The following is a 17,231-nucleotide window of genomic DNA, read 5'->3' as shown; positions in this document are numbered from 1 at the left end:
CTGGGCGGCTCTCTTGTTGGTCTTGGGCCTCACTCAAGCCCGCTCCTCTCTCGCACTACTCTAATATAAACAGTAAACAAAACTAAAACTAAAAAGAAACACAACTATACATAAAGGTTGAAGCTGATCGGGAATGTATGGTGCTAGGCTCCTCATGATACAAAACCATCTCATCGGTCAAAGGTGCAACACTGTATTTGGTGGGTACAGAAAGGACTGGTCCTCAATCTCTAACCAGAGGGCACGATGCCTCTGTTTCTAATACCTATGTCGTAGCTACTAGGCATGCTTCATCTACTGGGTCTCGATCTGCAGAAGAAGGGACTGGATATTTACTAGCATGCTTCATCTACTAGGTCTCGATCTGTAGAAGAAGGAACTGGATCTTTATAATGATCAAGAACTAGAACATCTGTTACTGGACCTGTAACTGGGACTGTTGCTTATGCGTCTACTACTATTGGATCTGCTGACATGGATGTTGGTCTTGCTACTTGTCCTATTCCTGGTTCTTTTCTTCATCTACTGGGTCTTGATCTGTAGAAGAAGGAACTGGATCTTTATAACGATCTGGAACTGGAACATCTGCTACTGGACCTGTAACTGGGACTGCTGCTTATGGGTCTAATGTTGTTGGATCCTTCTCATACTCATGTGCATTCTTAAGGGTCTCCATCGCATCGCGTATAACTGTCTCTGCACGCGTAATGGTAATTGTAAGCAAGGTGTTTATCAATATTCCAATACAACAAGCCTCTCTCATTAGTTCGTCTCATGCCCAGTAAATACAAGGCAATCCAGCACAGTAGGTATAATTAGCTCATGCTATCATGCCTTCGGAAAGCTAATCGCATGGAATAATCTATGCGCTGAGAGACTCTGGATACTTGCCCATATCGAGCAGGGTCTAGTTGCAATGCAACTTCTCTTATTTAAGAGAGATTTCAATCCCCATGCTCAATCATTAATGAGAATAATTATGAGAAGCCTTTCTCCTTGATGTCTCATGCATTAATTTTTTTTTACTAATTCTCATTTTGTGAAGTGTCCATCTTATTCTCCCTCAAACAAGGCTTAGTAATTAGTTGTCTTTGAATTCCTCTACTATGGTCGTTTTCTTTTGTGCCTACTAGATTTTGTTTGTGGATCTTTATTGTGGTGTTTTCCTGGAGGCAATTTCTCTATTGGTTTTTATGGCTTGGGAAAACATAATTAGTTAATTATTTATAATTAAGTAGAATTAATACTTAATAATTAATTAATTATTAATAATTAATAGGGTGAATTAATATTAATTAAGTTGTTAGTTAACTAATTATTATTATTTATTAGTAATTAACAAGGTTTAATATTAATTTATTGGGTTTATAATATCAATCTCTTGGGTTTATTGTCAACCATGGTCCAATGTCACATTGTGAGAAATATTGTCTCAATATGAAAATCAATCATGGTCATAACGACAGTCATATTGTGACAAATATTGTCTCATGATCCAACGTCACATTGTGACAACCATGGTCACGCATGGTCATTGATGGTTCAATGTTACATTGTGACAAAGATTGTGTCAATATGAACATCAACTATGGTAAACCATGGTCAACCATGTTTATTTTAGGGTTTATAATTTTTATCTTAGGGTTTATATATCTTCGGTTTATAATATTAATCCCTTGGGTCTATAATCATGGCCAAGCATGGTCCAACATCACATTGTGACAAAGATTGTCTGAATATGAAAATCAACCATGGTCAACCATGATTCAATATGAAAATCAATCATGCTCAACCATACTCCAATGTGGCCTCTTAACATTAGAAAATTAGGGTTTATTAATCCCTAGGGCTTATAATATTAATCGATTGGGTTTTTAATCCCTAGGGTTTATAATATTAGTCCCTTGGGTTTACTAATACGTTGGGTTCATAATAACATTAGGATTTAATGTTGATACATTTGAATGGTGAAGAAATGATCCGAATTGGATCCATAAAGAGTGATAAACAGAGCCATGGCTGTACCAGGTCGGGACACACTTCAAAGAATTTACAACAGCGATCAAAAACATCTCTAAACCAGTGGCAATGGCAACCATCATGGAACGATGAGGACCTCGGTCAAAGTGTGCTAACCGAGGCCCATGGAGACTGCGTGCGAGGCGAATTTAGTCCCTGGGAGGCCCTGGTTGGGAAACGGAGGCAGTTTTTGACATCGTTGGGCGAAAACCCTCAAATTGGAGAAGCCCTGAGCGCTCGGTCACATGAGAGTTGGGAAAACCGTGGGATAAAGGCTAAAGCGCTAAAGGCGGGACCCGCTCCGAAAACCGGCGGTATTGATCGGGGGCACCCTCAAACGGTAAGTAGAATTGGCGAAAATGGAGCGATCCCAATTAGCGGTCGATGCGTGGCAGCGGAGGAAAGAGAAAACCACCGTTGATCGCGCGTTAACGCTCGAGAAATTCAACTGCGCGAAACGTGCATATGGTGTCGGATCTGGAAGCCCCAGATCTAACGACAGAGATCGCACCCAATGGGAAAGTAGAATTGACGGGGGATTAAGCCGTAGTTTGTAAAGACTTGACGTCCAATTTGACTGCCAAGGTGGCAAAAGACTCATTCCATGACGTAACAGAAAAATTGAACCGACGAAGCGAATTGGCACAGCTACAGGAGGACATGTGGCCACTCCTTGTGAGCCTGATGATGACGCTGAATACGGAACTCCAAGCGAAGCTGTAGTAGGCGATCCGACGGGAAGTGGAAGAGGAATCAAACAGCCATGGGCACGAATGGCCTTAAAGCCATGAACAGAGAATAGACAGACACAGAGACAGAGAGAGAAAAAAATAACGACCAGAATCCCAAGAGGAGGACAGAACACAGAAAGGAAGAATGGAGAGAAGAAAGACAGTGAAGCAACACTAGAATGAAATACAGAGGGATGAGCTGACCGAAGGCAGCATCGAGCACTAGAGAGCTTGAGGGATTCAAGCCATCCCAGAGAGGATCTATCTGGACTGAGCACCACATTGGGCTCTCTCCATTGTAGACCAGAAGGTCATAGAGCTAGTAAGGAAAAGAGTCTGTGTACTCTAGTGGCTTGGGGAGTCCAAGAACCACCCTGCCAAGCAAATTCTGTTTCAGGAGACTCACATTGAGCTCCTTCATTGTAATTCTCTGCTTCAAGACACAATAAAAGAAGGCCACCACTGAAATCTGGACCGAAGATGTAGCCCTGGAGGATAGGGTGAACTCCTTATTAAATTTTTGTGTTCTTTTATTTTCTTACTGTGTTTCTCTGCTGTTTTCCATTTCAAGTGTATGTGTATTTGCAATCTGATCGATCTGTTGCTTAAATAACATAGATACACACACCAACACATGAGTCTGTAATACCTTCATTTAATAAATCTTTAACTGAGGTCACTCATAGGGTGATTATCAGATCAAGTGGTATCAAAGCTCTAGACTGTAAGGTTAGACAAGCTTGTGTTGGTTTAGCTGTTGAATGCTTACTAGATCAAAGCTCAAATTAGGAGAAGGAGAGTTGTTCGAAACTAGTCTTTGAAGCTGGGAGGGTCTATCCTCAGAAGACAATATCAGAGGAAGGTCCTATGGGGCTAGACCCTCAATTCATAGAGAGTTTCCTAGCTATAAATTCTATGGTAGAAGAAATGTATAGGGACTTTAGAAAGCATAAGGAGGAAGATTCATCAGATTCTAAACAAGACAAAGAAGAAGATGAGTCTCATTCCCATGACCACTCAAAAGGAAAAGGGAAAGAGGAAAGCTTTCTCACACCTCCTAATAGCCCTGTGCATAATAAGAAAGAACTTTTGATCAAGCTAGATGTTAAATTTGATTTTCCTATATATGATGGAGAGCTAAATGCTGAAAAGTTGGACAATTGGATTAGACAAATTGATGTGTATTGCAGAATGCAAAACATCGACTCAGAGAAGAGCAAAATTCAGCTGGCAAGCCTACGCCTAGGAGGCACTGCCTTGGTTTGGTGGGAAGGCAAAACCCAAGCTGACATGAAAAGACATGGGAAGACTATCTCTGTCTAGAGTGAATTTTTTTCTGCAATCAAGAAGTAGTTCTATCCATTGGCCTACATGCAACAAGCCATGATGAGTTGGCAAACTCTTCGGTAGTTGAAAAGGCAAAGTGTGCAAGGGTACACTCAAGAATTTAGAAAGAGAGAATTGATTCTAGGGATCTCATTAGACTCACTAGAGACTCTTTTGAAGTACATTGGTGGTCTACACAGCTACATGAGGCATACCATCCTTATGTTTAATCCCACTAGTATAGCTGAGGTATCTGTACAAGCTACTCATCTAGAAGCTAGAGGAAAGAATGGTAATCCAGAAGTTGGGGGACCATCCCAACCCACTGCAAGCAAGAGCAAGGAGAAAAGAAAGCAGAAGTGGAAAGCAAGGAAGGATAACACTGCACAGAAAAGAAAAGCTTCATGCACTCACTGTAAAAAGGAGGGACATGATGATGAGCACTGTTGGATTCTACATCAAGAGTTGAGACCTAAGAAGTCCGAGGGTAAGAAGAAGAAAACTGCTGCAACTATTCAGAAAGATTTGGGGTCTAATTCGGGAGATGAAACAATCATTTTAGCCACAGGTATAAAAGGTAAGAATTCTGAAGCATCTACTAGTAATTTTTCTTAAACTATTAATGATGAAGAATATGAGAGAAAAAGACATGAGCTTTTCCATATTCGAGTTATTTCCAAACATCAAAATATTGATACCTTGTTTGATAGTGGCTCATAAGTAAATTTGATTTCTGAAGAAATTGTAAAGAAATTGGGATTAGCAACTACACCTCACAAGAAACCATACCCAGTAGGATGGTTGAATGATAAAGCACAACTACAAGTGACTAGATAGTGCAAACTCAAGTTTTCTTTTGGGTTAGAATTTGTAGATGAGGTTGAGTTAGACATAATTCCTTTGGATATATGTGGAATTGTTTTAGGAAGTCCTTACTTGTATGATAGAAAAGTTATTTTCTATAGAGCTGAGAAAAAGTATCTACTTGTTAAATATGGAATCGAATAATTTGTAAGAGCTCACAAGCTCAAGAATAATTATACTCATAAATTGTGGACAGATGAAAAGAATGATAAATTCATGCAAACAATTCTTACTAATGGTTGTAAAGGAAAAGAAACCTGATAAAACTAATGTATTTGAGGGTTGTAATGCTCAACAGCAAGCTGATATAGAAAAGATTGTTTCAGAGTATGATGTCCTTTTTGAGGAACCTAAAGGTTTGCCACCCAAAAAGGAAATAGTACATGATATTATTTTGTAGCAAGATGTTCCATTGCCTAACATTAGAATGTACAGGTTGTTTGCTTTAGAGAATGCTGAAATCAAGAAGCAGGTGCAGGAGTTGCTCGAGAAGGGGTTCATCAGGCCTAGCACATCACCATGTGGGTCACCAATCATTTTGGTGAGAAAGAAAGATGGCTCGTGGAGAATGTGCATTGACTACCGAGCACTGAATAAGATAACAATAAAAAATCTTTATCCCCTTCCTTGCATAGATGATCTTCTAGATCAATTGAAGGAAGTTGTTTATTTCACCAAGCTGGATTTGCATAGTGGATACCATCAGGTCAGAGTTGCAGAGCAAGATGCATGGAAGTCTGCTTTCAAAACAAAGCAGGGATTGTATGAGTGGTTGGTTATGCCTTTTGGCTTGACCAATGCCCCTGCTACTTTCATGAGATTAATGAATGTTGTACTCAGGTCTTTTCTTAATGATTTTGTTATTGTGTATCTGGATGACATTCTGATTTTTAATAAAACGTGGGAAGAACACTTAAAGCATGTTAAGAAGACATTAGATGTTTTGAAAAGAGAAAAACTTTATGTTAAACTCTCAAAATGCGAATTTGGCAAAACATCTCTAAATTATTTGGGTCATATAGTAGGGTGTGGTGAATTGAAAATAGATTCCTCTAAAGTGGCAGTCATTGTAAACTTGCCTAAACCCAAGTCTGCTACAAAAGTGAGAAGCTTCTTAGGAGCAACATAATATTGGAGGAAGTTCATTTCTAACTTTTCCTCAATTGTAGCTCCCTTACATGCTTTGACAGGATTGAGTGAGGTGTTTCAGTGGGGAGGCAAACATCAGAAAGCCTTCAACACCTTGAAAGAAAAGATTAGTACAACACCTGTACTAGCACTGCTTGATTTACAAAGACCATTTGAGATCCAAACAGATGCCAGTGACTATGCCATGGGAGCAGTGTTGACACAGCATGGTAAACCCATATGTTATCATTCTGAGACTTTTAATCCTGCAGTAGTTAACTATCCTACATATGATAAAGAATTGTATGCATTAGTTCAGAGTGTGAAAAAGTGGAAACATTACTTAATGGGCAAAGAGACAGTAATACATACTAATCATCAGCCACTTCAATATCTACACTCCCACACTAAGTTGCAGCAATCAAGACATTACAGATGTATGGGTTTTATACAACAGTTTCATTTAGTCATCAAATATAAAAAGGGCATAAATAACAAAGTTGCAGACATGTTATCTAGACCCATTATAAATGCATCTACTATACTTAAGCATAATTCTGTACTTCATGAAAGCTACATTGAACAATATGCTCAAGATATAGACTTTAAAGATGTATATGAAACTTTGAGTCAAGGCAAAAAGGTAGAAGAATTGGATTATCATGTAAAGGACCAACTCTTATATCACTGTGGGAAACTATGCATTCCAAAAACAGAGAGAGTAAAGATAATTAGAGAGGCACACACTTCTCTGATATGAGGTCACTTTGGGGTAAGTAAAATAGTTGGATAGCTGCAAAGATTTTGTTATTGACCGAAAATGAATGAGACAGTTTCTAGATATGTAAGAGGGTGTACTATGTGTGCTAAGAGCAAGCCCAACAATAGAAAACTAGGCTTGTACACTCCTTTACCAGTTCCTTCTCACCCTTGGGAAAGTGTTTCCATGGATTTTGTTGGAGGACTGCCTAAATCTAGGAAAGGTCATGATTATCTGTATGTGGTTGTGGATAGGTTTAGAAAAATGTGTATTTTGATACCTTGTAATAAACAGATTACAGCTGAACAAACTGCAAAACTATTCTTTGAACATGTATGGGTTCATTTTGGATTACCCACTTCTATTGTATCTGATCGAGACACCCGATTTGTGGGGAAGTTTTGGTCAAGTCTGTGGGAGCTGATGGACACCCAACTGAAGAAAAGCACAGCTTTTCATCCACAAACCAATGGCCAGACAGAAGTAGTTAACAGGACAGTGATCCAGTTACTCAGAGGATATTGTAGAAAACATCCTAAGCTTTGGGATGAACATTTGTGTTATGTGCAACATGCTTACAACAGAGCAAAACACTCTTCTACACAGATATCTCCTTTTGAGACCTATTTTGGTTTCATACCAAGGTCTCCCTTAGATTTTGTCTTTGTTAAAGATACCACAGTTGATGGACACAGTGATGTGGACAAGGCAACTAGGTTCATTGAACAGATCCAGGAGATCCACCAGGTAGTAAAAGAATAGTTGGAAAAGAGCCAAACCAAATACAAGGCTAGGCATGACAAGCATCGGATGGAGCATAGTTTTGAAGTTAGAGACCAGGTCTAGCTGTATATCAGCAAGGACAGGATGCAAGGTGAAGGTAAGAAGCTAAAGCCTACCAGGTATGGACCTTTTAGGATACTTGAAAAGATTGGTGAAAATGCTTTTCGCCTTGATCTACCAGCTTACATGCACATCTACTCAGTTGTAAATGCAGATTGCTTAAGATTGTTTGAACCTTCTCTAATTGAGGATCCTAAAGATCAAATTCAATTGCCTTCTATTGATGACCTGCTACCTGAATATCTTAACGAATTGCAGGAAGACACAGTCTTGGACAGGAAGGTGAGGATGACGTGTAAAGGAGATGTTGAGTACCTCAGAATTGGACTCAAAGATTCGAAGCCGAGCAGTGCAAAGCGGATTGAGATTAGACAAGTGAGACAACAGTACCCTCACTTAGTCGATGCTTGAAAGAAAACCAACTTTTGGTGGTCCAAAATCTTTTCAGTGGGAAGGTCGTGATTTGAATTGGATCCATAAAGAGTGATAAACAGAGCCATGGTTGTACCAGGTCAGGATAGACTTCAAAGAATTTACAACAGCGATCAAAAACACCTCTAAACCAATGCCAATGATAGCCATCGTGGAACGATGAGGAATTTGGTCAAAGCGCGCTGACCAAGGCCATGGAGACTATGCGGGAGGCGAATTTAGCCCCTAGGAGGCCCTGATCGAGAAACAGAGGCAGTTTTTGATGCGCGCTTAGCGCTAATCGCACATTGCTATGCGAAAACCCTCAAATTGGAGAAGCCCCGAGCGCTCGGTTGCATGAGAGCTGGGAAAACCGTGGGATAAAGGCTAAAGAGCTAAAGGTGGGACCTTCTCCGAAAACCAGCAGTATTGATAGGGGGCACCCTCAAACGGTAAGCGGAATTGGAAAAAATGGAGCGATCCCACTCAGTGGTCGACGCGTGGTAGAGGAGGAAAGAGAAAACCGCCGCTGATCGCGCGTTAACGTCGAGCAAGTCAACCGCGCGAAACGTACGTATGGCGTCGGATCTGGAGTCCCGAGATCTAACGACGGAGATCGTGCCCGATGGGAAAGTGGAATCGACGGGGGATTAAGCCGTAGTTTGTAAATACTTGACGTCCAATTTGACTGCCAAGGTGGCAGAAGACTCATTCCACGACGTAACGGAAAAATCGAATCGACAAAGTGAATTGGCACAGCTGCAGGAGGACATGTGGCCACTCCTTGTGAGCCTGATGATGACGCCGAACAGGGAACTCCAAGCGAAGGTGTAGTAGGCGATCCGATGGGAAGTGGAAGAGGAATCGAACAACCATGGGCACGAATGGCCTTAAAGCCATGAACAGAGAATAGAACAGACACAGAGATAGAGAGAGAAAAAAAGAACAACCACAATCCTGAGAGGAGGACGGAACACAGAAAGGAAGAACAGAGAGAAGAAAGACAATGAAGCAATAGCTGAACGGAAGACAGAGGGCTGAGCTGACCGAAGGCAACATCGAGCACCAGAGAGCTTGAGGGATTCAATCCATCCCAGAGAGGATCTGTCCGGACTGAGCACCACATTGGGCTCTCTCCATTGTAGACCAGAAGGTCACAGAGATGGTAAGGAAAAGAGTCTGTGTACTCTAGTGGCTTGGGGAGTCCAAGAACCACCCTTCCAAACAAATTCCATTTCAGGAGACTCACATTGAGCTCCTTCATTGTAATTCTCTGCTTCAAGACACAATAAAAGAAGGCCACCACTGAAAGCTGGACTAGAGATGTAGCCCTGGAGGATAGGGTGAACTCCTTATTAAATTTTTGTGTTCTTGTATTTTCTTACTATGTTTCTCTACTGTTTTCCATTTCAAGTGTCTGTGTATTTGCAATCTGATCGATCCATTGCTTAAATAACATAGACACACACACCAACACATGAGTCTGTAATACCTTCATTTAATAAATCTTTAACTGATTTCACTCATAGGGTGATTATCAAATCAAGAAATCTACCCAATGTCGCAATATGAAAAACATTGTCACAATGTGACAAGAAATAAAAGAAAATGTTGTAGAATTTCCCACTGTAGATCAACAAATTAAGCAATATACTAAAGCAAAATACAAGATCTACTTCTACAACAAACTTTGCGGAAGCTTAATCGAATATGAGCAAGATTGAATAGAACACATATAACTGAGAATGAGAAAGTAATCACACATGAACACAAAAGAATACTTTGGGGAAAGCCTCAGCCTAAAACCTCGATCTCTGTAATACCATACAAGTGGAAATATGTCCGCATTACACAAAGCTTTAGCTCACTAGCTATCCAGCTCTCAGTACAATCCCTCTGTTGCTCATAGACAGTCAGAGGCTTCTCAAAAACCTTCTCCTTTGCCCTCCAAGCCTCCTATTTCCTTGCGCAGTTTCTCCTGGGGTTCAATGCTACCACCTGTGTGAATTTACCTCTCACACAACACATTAAACTCAAAAGTAACTGTGCAGTCCTGAAGGAGATAATTCCTTCTACAAGGATGAGTTTCTTATATAGGAAAAATCCTCCAACTGAGAGTACATTGTCCCGTCCTTTGATCTCAACTGGGTCTCTGACTGAATTGACATGCATGAGTTATTTATGAGAGAATATTCAGTTATCTGAAGTGTAGCAGTTACATGCATGCATGCATTAACTAACTGAACTCATAATCAGTTCCACAAATTGTTGGAACTAATCTAACTAGACTTAACTCAGATAAATGAGCTAACTAATTACAACTCAAATACAACTCATCCTTATCCCCTTAATTAAGGGATAACTTCCTCAATCAAAGGAATAACTGTTGCATGTCTTCACATAGACTTCATGTTTGATTTTTTACAACTAATTAACTCAAGATGAATTAATTAATTATTTTACAAACAGCTATTAAGATCAAATTCGAATTTTACTTCTCAATTCTAGTTAAGGGACTAACTAAAATTGGAATCTATCCTGAAATGCTATTTATAGCAATGCTATTTTTAGCACTTCTATTTGATCATTCCTTGTTGCTATTTCCAACACTAGTATCTGAGATGCTATTTATAGCATTTCTTGTTGCTATTTTCAACACTCCCTCTCAGCAAAAAAGGCTTTCAACTCGAACTCGATCCTTAACCTTTGGAATGTTCTACATGCAACACTTCTCCCAAGTGTTGTTGCTCCAGCAACTCTAGAAACAAAAAAAATCTCCCAACTGACCTCCCTGTTGGGCTAGAAACATCCTCTGATGTTGAAGCTTCCTCTGCTGCTGACAAGTGCACCCTCTATGACCTCTGAGTTGCTGCAACACTCCATGCATCTCACACCATTGCACACCTCTCTGTGCCATCCTGCACTGGTGCAACACTCCTGTGCTTCTCGCATTGTTGTAGTCTGCTAGCTCTGCACTGTCTTGGGATTCCTGCACTGTAGCTCTCTCTGCCGCTCCATCCGCATCTGCCTCTACCCACTCAGCCAGTCCTACTACTCCTCATCGGGGCTCCCATAGCAAGGTCTAATCAAAGAGGTTAGGTATCTCAATGATCCTGCCCCTATTCCAGCCTTCTTGGGACCGTCACTCCACATCGCCCCACCTATGACCTGGAGGTATGGATACATGTGATCCCTTTGCCCACTTGGCTCGAAATTTCCCCCTACTGGAGGTCTCTGCATGAGTAGATGCCCCCACTCGATCTCCTCTTGACTTCTCTAGTTGTCGTTGCTCCACAACCTCTTGAAGCTACTTCACCAATTGTGGCTCCTCCATAATTGTCTGAGACTTCTTTTGGCATTGCATGTCAAGAGGTAAAGTACTCTCCCTCTCAACCACCAAGTCTCCAATAGTTGCCTTGCTCCTCAAGGCTTTGCATGCATCTTGAACCTCAAGAGCATACAGGTTCTTGACTCGTGAACCGATCTGCTTCACTTGTCTCATGGTGACGTGTCTAAAGAAAACCTTTCCCTTACTGAAGACTACATTATAGCCTTTGTCTTCCAGAATTGTGATCGATACCAAGTTTTTCCTTAGTCCTGGCACATACTTCACATCCGTCAAGGTAATGTGAGCTCCATTATCCCTCTAAAAAACAACTGTGCCTACTCCTAAGACACTATACTTTTCATCATTACCCATCGCTATGAGTATCTGGAGATCTTTCTCCTCCAAGGTACTGAACAAACTCTTATCATCGGTCATGTGGAATGAAGCTCCACTATCAAGAAACCAACCACATCCCACCATGGATAAAACCATGCATGCGAAGAGGGTGAAATCCAACTCGAACTATGAGGCCAATGCCTCACCTTTAGATCCTTCCTTGGATCCCATCTTGGATTTCTTCAGTGGACAATTTGTAGCAAAATGACCCACCTCATGACAATGAAAGCATTGCACTTTTGATTTGTCAAAATTCTTCCCACCATAGGAAGAACTCGATTTGGGATGAGAATCCTTCTCCTTCCCTTTCTTTGTCTTACTCGCTAAGGTGCAATTTTCTTCATCCTCCTTGGATGAAGAACCATCTCTGGTGCTTCTTCTTATCTCCTCCTACATCAGATCTGACCAAAGTCGTTCCCAATCTAACAGTTTATCTCTTCCATTTACTGATTCTTGGTAGCTATGCCAGCTCTTAGGAAGACCGAGGAGCACAAGACTCACCATGTCATCATCGGCTGTCGTGATCCCTACACTTCCAAGCTCATCCCTGCAGGTGGTGAGCTTGTTTAGATATGTAGAGATTGTGTCGCCCTTTTCACACTTGGTTTTCTGAAGCTTGTCTTTCAGCGCTAGCTTCCTTTGATCGTTGTTGTTCTGATATAGATCTTTCAATGTTTTCCACATTGAAAATAGTGTCTCCTACCCATGGAGACTCGATACTATGTGGTCTCGAACTCCCTCCAAATGGATTCTCCTTGCTCTAGCCACACATTCCTTCCATTCCTCCAATTCTATAGCATTAGCCGTTTCTTCTTGATCAATGAAGTCCTTTAGACCGTTATCCTCTAATACTGCTTCCATGCGATCTTTCCAGGCTATATAATTCGAGTTGCTATCAAGGGCATACTCGAGTCTTAAACTGTTGAATGCCATTGGTGAAATTGAGATGTGATAAGAACTCGATTTCTATATTTAGGAACCTCAAACTTCAGACTTCTCCCTTTTTGTATACTGTTCTTCACTTTTATCACCTTTGCTCCAATACCATGTATAATTTCTCACTCTAGATCAACAGATTATGCAATATACTAAAGCAAAATACAAGATCTACTTCTACAAAAAACTTTGCGGAAGCTTAATCGAGTATGAGCAAGATCAAATAGAACACATATAACTGAGAATGAGAAAGCAATCAATCATGAACCCAAAAGAATACTCTGGGGAAAGCCTTAGCCTAAAACCCTGATCTCTGTAATATCATACAAGTGGAAATATGTCCAGATTACACAAAGATTTAGCTCACAAGCTATCCAGCTCTCAGTACAATCCATCTGCTGCTCATAGACAGTCAAAGGCTCCTCAAAAACCTTCCCCTCTTCCCTCCAAGCCTCATATTTCCTTGCGCAGTTTCTCCTGGGGTCCAATACTACTACCTGTGTGAATTTACCTCTCACACAACACATTAAACTCAAAAGTAACTACGCGGTCCTGAAGGAGATAATTCCTTCTACAAGGATGAGTTTCCTATATAGGAAAAATCCTCCAACGGATAGTACACTGTCCCTTCCTCTGATCTCAACTGGGTCTCTGACTGAACTGACATGCATGAGTTATTTATGAGAGAATATTTAGTTATCTGAAGTGCAGCAGTTACATGCATGCATGAATTAACTAACTGAACTCACAATCAGTTCCACAAATGGTTGGAACTAATCTAACTAGACTTAACTCAGATAATTGAGCTAACTAATTACAACTCAAATACAACTCATCCTTATCTCCTTAATTAAGGGATAACTTCCTCAATCAAAGGGATAATTGTTGCATGTCTTCACATAGACTTCATGTTTGATTTTCTACAACTAATTAACTCAAGATGAATTAATTAATTATTTTACAAACAACTGCTAAGATCAAATTCGAATTTTACTTCTCAATTTTAGTTCAGGGACTAACTAAAATTGGAATCTATCCCGAAATGCTATTTTTAGAACTTCTATTTTATCATTCCTTGTTGCTATTTCCAACACTGGTATCTGAGATGCTATTTATAGCATTTCTATTTTTAGCATTTCTTGTTTCCATTTTCAACAATTTTGTTAATTATTTTATGGTTTATAGTATTTATAATTAACACATGTTAAATATGGTTGAATTTTGTTGACATGATCAACTATAGTCAACATGAGCATCATAGTCAACAATAGTTAACATGACTACCATGGTGAATTATTGTGACAAACATTAGAACAAGATAACAATGAATTTGATACTCGTTATCACAATGTTACATTACATTAAAATTTATTCAATTTCCAATTTTAACATTACAAAATTAGTGTTTAAAATCAGGGCTTCTAGTATTGGGTTTCATACTGGGTTTATTAAACCCAATATGAAATTCCTTGGGTTGAATTGTCACATTAGAACATTAGGGTTTATAATGTTGGCTTAAATATTAGGGTTTTTAATATTTTGTTTAATAATATGGTTTTAATGTTGGGTTTAATGTTAGGGTTTATAATATTGGTTTTATATTGTTAGGGTTTATGATATTTATTATAACATTAGGGCTTGATGTTGTGATGTTTAAATGGTGCAAAAATGTATGCAACGTCGTATTGTGACAAATATTGTCGCAATGTGACAAGCAATATGACCATTATTGTTGGAACTTTACATTACATTGCAGATATTTGAACGTCACATAGCGACACTATAATAGGGTTTTGTATTGTGATGTTTACATGGTACAAAAATCAATTCAATGCCTCATTGTGACAAACATTGTTGAAAGATGACAATTAATCTGTACTCATTGTCGCAAACTTACATTACATTGCAATTTATTCAATGTCTCTCCTAGCATTACAAAATTAGGGTTTATTAATCCCTTGGGTTTTTAATCCCTAGAGATTATAATACTAATCCCTTGGGTTTACCAATTCCTTGGGTTTATAATAACATTAGGGTTTAATGTTGTGACGTTTGAATGCTGCAAAAATCTATCCAATGTCGCATTGTGACAGACATTGTTGCAATGTGACAAGAAATATGACAGTCATTGTTGGAACCTTACATTACATTGTAGATATTTCAACGTCACATTGCCACACTATAATAGGGCTTTGTATTGTGATGTTTGCATGGTACATAAATCAATCCAATGTCGTATTGTGACAAACATTGTTGCAAGATGAGAATTAATTTAATACTCATTGTCGTAATGTTACATTACATTGCAATTTATTCAATGTTTCCTCTCAACATCAAAAAATTAGGGTTTATTAATCCCTTGGGTTTATTAATTACTTGGGTTTCTAATATTAATTCATTGGGTTTAAATGCCTAGGGTTTATAATATTAATCCCTCGGGTATTTAATCCCTAGGGTTTATAATATTAATCCCGTGGGTTTAATAATTCCTTGGGTTTATAATAACATTAGGGTTTAATGTTGTTGCAATTTTACATTGCATCACAATTTATTTAATATCGCCTCTCAACATTACAAAATTAGGGTTTATAAACCCATTGGTTTTATAATATTAAGCCCTTAGGTTTATTATTTCCTTATGTTTATAATATTAATCCCTTGGGTTTTCAATCCCTAGGGTTTATAGTATTAGTCCCTTGGGTTTAAAATAACATTAAGTTTTAATGTTGTGACATTTGAATGGTGAAGAAATCTATCCAATGCTGCATTATCACAAACATTGTCACAATTTGACAAGCAACATGACAATTATTATTAGAAACTTACATTACATTGCAATTTTTCAATGTCACATTGGGACAGTAAAAAAGGGTTTCATATTGTGATGTTTGCATGGTACAAAAATCAATCTAACATTGCATTATGACAAACATTGTTGCATGATGACAATCAATCTAATACTCATTGTCGCAATGTTACATTACGTTGCAATTTATTCAATGTCGCCTCTCAACATTACAAAATTAGGGTTTATTAATCCCTTGGGTTTATAATATGAATCTCTTGCGTTTATAACATTATGGTTTAATGTTGTGACTTTTGAATGGTGAATAAATCTACCCAATGCCACAATATGACAAACATTGTCACAATTTTACAAGCAATATGACAGTCATTGTTGGAAACTTACATTACATTACAAATTTTCAACGTCACAGTGTGACACTACAAAAGGGCTTTGTATTGTGACATTTGAATGGTACATAAATCAATCCAATGTTGTCTCTCAACATTACAAAATTAGGTTTTATTAATCCCTTGGGTTTATTAATTTCTTGGGTTTATAATATTAATATGTTGTGTTTATGATCCCTAGGGTTTATAATATTTATCCATTGGCTTTATTATTATTAATTAATTATAATTAACAATAATATTAATGTTAATTAATAACATCATCCTAATAATAATAATAAACCCAAGAGATTAATAAAATCAAAGGATGTGTATTATAAACCCTACATATTAAAACCTATGGATTATTTAATAATAATAATAATAACACTATTATTATTATTATTATATATTTATCAATATTGATATTAATATGAATATTAAATCTATACCATTAATATCTCTAAGCATATTTCAACCACATTTACTAATATGATTTTGCATGTGATTGATATACGCCTATTAGCGTATATCAACCAAATTTATTATTGTAGTTGTGTTAGAATTATTTTACATTCATATTATCATGTATTATATAGTAAACATTTATACGTTTCCACATATTGTAAATGTTTGTGTGATGAAATTGAGTAATATATTTTTGTATTAAAAAAATTAAACTATTTGTATTAATTATTGTTTATCAAACCTGTCATTTTCATTTATTGTCATTGTTATTTGTTAGTTAAATTCATTTTAGTTTTGAAATATACTAAGGTAAGGTAAGATGACCAATTGCATTTTTCCAAAGCCAAAATGGATTTATAAAAAAAACTTAAGGATTATGTTTTTTTATGAACTCATTCTTTCCAAAAGCTTAGATAAAATTACTTTTTTTCGCCGAAAGACCTTCATAAAATTGAATACTTTTGTAGTAGTAAACAATTATTCCATGACAACAAAATTGGACATATCTATATATTGTAAAAAATAACTTTATAAAGGAAAAAAATAAACTTATATTCCATTGAATCATATTACTTTCGGATGAAACTATCACAGAAATATTTTGTTGAAGCACTAATAAACTTATATTCCATTAAATCATATTACTTTGAGATGAAACTATTCTAGAAATATTTTATTGGCATTATTGCAGAGATATTTACACATTTCGAATGCAGGTGAAATATTGAAAGGAAAAAACTATCATTTTAATCTTTCTTTATTTAAATATCTTTAAGCATTTCTTCACTTATTAGTCCTTGCCTCCGGCATAGCAGGGACTATAGCGTTCGATACGGCGTTGACTCGC

Source organism: Pinus tabuliformis, chromosome 4_2 (assembly GCF_031772625.1).
Source record: "Pinus tabuliformis cultivar Carrire ecotype Pingquan chromosome 4_2, CPIR1, whole genome shotgun sequence".
Classification (NCBI taxonomy): Eukaryota; Viridiplantae; Streptophyta; class Pinopsida; order Pinales; family Pinaceae; genus Pinus; species Pinus tabuliformis.
The sequence above is the reverse complement of the archived record's forward strand: the minus strand, read 5'-3'. Positions refer to the sequence as shown.